At 34.3% G+C, this 4,670-nt stretch overlaps 1 pseudogene; it reads left to right on the forward strand.

The window, feature by feature from the left end:
• The first annotated feature begins 972 nt into the window (after positions 1 to 972).
• On the forward strand, positions 973 to 1,769 carry LOC103429990 (uncharacterized; annotated as a pseudogene).
• The last annotated feature ends 2,901 nt before the right edge of the window (positions 1,770 to 4,670 follow it).

Raw genomic sequence — 4,670 nt, forward strand, 5'->3', positions numbered from 1 at the left:
TTCTGATATAAATTGCAAGTCTGAGTAGTTCTATTCATTTCTACTTTGTGGCTTTCAAAAAAAGAAACTAAAAGCAAAAGTAATTCGATTCACTTGCATGTGGTGTACTGGGATTAAACTCATGAACTTTATCGGACTTAAACAGAATTTTCTAGTACATATATGAATATGATTCACACGTACTCTGGGATTTTTCACAGCTTGATCGGGCAAAAAGAAGTCCCATGAGTACTTTTATCTTGATTAGCATGCATGCGTGTAAATCTTGGTCCAGCATTGATTATCGAGGACTAAATGTTAGATATGCTTCAAAATAAATCACAGCATATACTACTTGACTTAGAACTAGTTGCCAAAACTTAAAAGCCAAATAATGTGTGAATGTTACTTTTGTTCTACTTGTCTAAAATTGAAAGGGAATTTCTAGTATATTCCAGGATATTCTATATTTTAAAAATTTTAACTTTTAAAATTTGATTGAAAAAATATAGACCAATATTTAACGGTTAAAAATTTTATAATATAGGATACTTTGAAGCATCATATTTAATTTTTCCAATAACATTTGTACTTTAAAAAAATAAAATAAAATCTAGAGCTTATTACATTTTCCAGCCATGTGGTTTGAGATCAGTAATAGTTTTGTTTCTACCCTTTAAAACTACTAAAACAATTCTTAGTCTGTTTAATTAACTATCAAGTTAATCATTATTTTTTGATGTGACCATGAATGGGGCTTCTTTTACTTACATGAATGTTAGCCTTGGTTTGGTACTGAGGTAATTTTAAAAAAAATGGGTATCAAAAAAAGTTGGGAGAGTTTTTGGTGTTTGGTAAACACCCCAAACCAGCTTTATTTCAAAGTTTAGGATGAACAAAAGCCAAAAACTTGAAGCTGCAAAAAGCAGCTTAAAAAAACCGGCTTATTTGAAAAACATGGGTGAACAGTAAATTCATTAATGAATTTTTCAATTTGCCAACATTGCACTCCTTTCTCCTGCCTTCCTCGCACTTTCACTCTTGCAAGTCCCTCCGTTCCAGGCGATCTCATGGGTTCTCATCTACTGCACCAACTCCTACAAGTTCCTCCGCTCTTCCATCGACAAAGTCGCCAAAGCTTGAGACCATGAAGACCGACTCCTCCTCAGCCGCCAAAATTACCAAAAAATCCAAGACCAAGAAGATCGACCGCGTCGAGAGCAGCCTCAAGGAATCCAACCGTGATTTGTCGCTCTTCAAGTTCAAGTCCGACACCGTCATCGCCCTCGTCGTCTTCGGACTGCTCAACTCGCTGTTCGAGGGGAAGGCGGTGGCAAAATTACCCTTCAAGCCCTTTAGGTTGGTGATGAAGATAAGCCACAGAGGGCTGCAAGGGGAGGATGCAACGGACTGTTCATTGGTGTTTTTGTACTTTCTGTGCTCGATCAGTATTTGGACCAATTTGCAAAAGTTATTGTGCTTTTCGCTGCCGAGAGGCACCAGTTCTAGGTTTGTTCCCCATACCGGACCCGAAAACCAATTGATGGGTTCACTACTCAGGACTCCACTCACTGCCTATTGGGTTTGTTCTAAATTTTATTTTATTTTTTAAATTATTGTTAGGCTGTGATTTGTTATTGTTGTTCTTTAATTAGTGTTCTAATTCTCTAATGACAATTAAGATTTGCTTTTGTAATCATCATTGGGTCTCCAAAAAGGGATGAATTTTACTCTTTGTTATCAATTTTCATGTATTATTTACCAAAATAATCAGACTTTTTGTTAAGTAATTCAGTTATGAACAATTGTATGCACTCGAAGATGCTTAAAATGCCACAACATTGAATTGAATTTTTTATTTTCTAAATTATGTGGCAATGGTTATCCTCACTTAGTAGGAAAATGCTTTGTTGTTATTGTTGTTTGTATGTGGCAATGGTTATGAGTAATCAAGCTAAGTAATGTCAATGGTTTGATCATGCCAAAGTTGCGGTAATGCAATTTAATTAAGTCTCCATTTGCGAGGGTGATATGCGAGGGTCAAATGTCGTTGAAATCCGCAATTTAATTAAGTTGCGGTAATGCAATTTAACTAAGTGATGTCAATGGATTGATTAGTGTCATTAGCGAGGGTCAAATGTCGTCGAAAAAGGCATTTTGCCGTCATAAATACTTATTTCCTACGGGGAAAAAGCCCTTGTAGGGCGTCGGAAATTGTCCCATTGGAAATACTTTTTTTCCAACTAGCCATTGGAATTAATTTGTTTTCGACGCACATGACTTGTCGTTAGTAGTTAGTTTTTTTTATCGGAAATGAATTTTCAAAATGACAAATTTATTTTATTTTCGAAATAGAAATGTGGTCGTAAATAATTATTGAGTTGTCGAAATTACTTTTCAAGGGACGAAAAATATTTTTTACGGTGACTTTTTTTCTGACCAAACAATTGTGTTAGAAAATCTTTTTTCAACAAAATAAACTTTATTTACGAGAGTGCACAATCATCGCAATTACAATTACCGACCATACGAGGTTGTCGAAAATACGTAACGGCTTGACAGAAATAGGCACAAAAACATATTTGTTATGATCAAGTGTTGTCGAAAATATGTACTTCCAATGGTGAAGCTTTGTCGGTAATACATATTTGCAATGGTAAGCTTAGTTGGGAATATATATATTTCCGACAAAGAAGCCTCATCGAATATATATATTTGCAATGGTGAAGTTTCGTCGGTAATATATATTTCTAACGGTGAAGCTTCGTTAGAAATATATATTATTGACCATATTTAGTCGTTGCAAATTTTAACCAATATTTGGTTGAAAATGGGTATTTCCTATAGGAACATTTTTTCGTAACCATATTTAGTCGTCTCAAATTTTTCCATTCAGGCTTCTCCCATTTTTCAACCATTTTACACCAAATATCTTTAGATACATTTGATGGGCAGTTAATGTATCTCTCCCCAGTGAAAAACCGAATTCCTCAATGTGCTCAGCCAATCGGCATATCTTGTTTTAATATGTAGTTCAAAAGCAGCCATCATCTCTTCTTCAGAACACGTGTATGTGTATCCAATTCCCTTAAAATGACCATACAATTCATCCATTTGCTCTTTTGGATAACTTGATTAAAGAGCACCTCAATAGTTCTCATAGCATTTGTAGTTACAATTCTATAAAATTAAAATTATATAAAAACAATCACATATCTAAATAGTTAACTATTTGACAATCATGCTTTCAGTGACTTGTGCTCATTACCTGCTATTATGTATTACAATCAACGTGTCATTCTCATCTTTACCCTTGGCCTTCCCTCTACCTTTCTTTTTGGTAGGACCTAATCAATAAAAATAATAATGAGCTTGTATGTTTAATAAATAACCAATTACAAAAATGCACATTTTGAAACCGATATCAATACGGTACCTTCCATACTTGAAGATTGATTCTCAATAGATGTTTGTTGTGTCTCATGTATTTCGCTATCATGTGATGGTTGGTTAACATCAAGTTGGTCTGAAGAGTTTGTAGGTGAATGAGTAGTAGTGTGCGGTCTCATTCCTCTTGTTGACGTGGCTAACGTGGCTACAATTTTACAAAGAAAATACAAAGCCAAATAAGACATAATTATTAGAGAATTAGTTTCTTTTAACATATGACAAAGTTCATAAAACAACCAACAAAGACAAAAAAATTAGATGCCTAGTATCGAAAGATAGAAAAATGAAAAAATCCACATATAAAATTACCTTGCATATTTGCATGTTGGGTCTCTTACATTTCATTGGTGGTATCATGTTGGTTTAAAGAGAGTCTAGATGACAGAGGACGTGTGCTTGATGAATTTTTTTGGCTCCTTCCCTTTTTGCCATATCTATCAATCATACAAAGACAAGAAAATTAGATGCCTAGTACCGAAAGATAGAAAAATGAAAAAACAAAACCATGAAAACTAAAATAAAATCTACTAGAATTGGTGTTTCAATGGCAGAAGGCAAAATATATACATAAACCCTAATTGTTAGGAAATCCCAGCAGCCATGAAAAATGAATAGAATTGAAATTTAATATTTACATAAACCCTAAACTTAAAATTGGCACAAGGAGAACTATTGGTGTTTCAATGGCAGAAGGCAAAATATATAGATTAAAAAATAAAGAAACTAGAATCTTTGCTTTGAAAAATCAAAACCAAATCTAGACGGATTTGATTTGAAGTTTGAACAAGAGAACAACATGGTTGGGTTCAAGTTTGACCACTCCAATTCTAAAAAGGAAACCGAACTAGGTCGGTAATATATACATAAACCTTAATTGTTAGGCTAGTAAGCCAATTCTTACCAACTCAAATAGCGAAGAGGCACAATGTTGTCAGTACTACACTAGTTCACGATCATGCATTGGGTTTGAAACACGGTAAACAGAGTTGAGGAATTGATGTAGCCCTAATCTAATCAAGGTTAGAGGTGTTAATATAGAGAACGGCATAGATGTAGCCCTAATCTAATCAAGAGTATGATTTCCTTTTTAGTTTCCCACCCTTTTTTTTTTGCTGTGGGCAAAACAAATTCTACAAAACATTTTTGGAAATTGTGGGAGAAAAGGGAGGGACACGCCAAAACCCTAATTAATTTGGAGAAAAAGCCAACCCGCTTAAATTCCATAAAAACAAGAGTTTGAG

This window comes from Malus domestica, chromosome 11 (genome assembly GCF_042453785.1).
Source record: "Malus domestica chromosome 11, GDT2T_hap1".
In the NCBI taxonomy this organism is placed as follows: domain Eukaryota; kingdom Viridiplantae; phylum Streptophyta; class Magnoliopsida; order Rosales; family Rosaceae; genus Malus; species Malus domestica.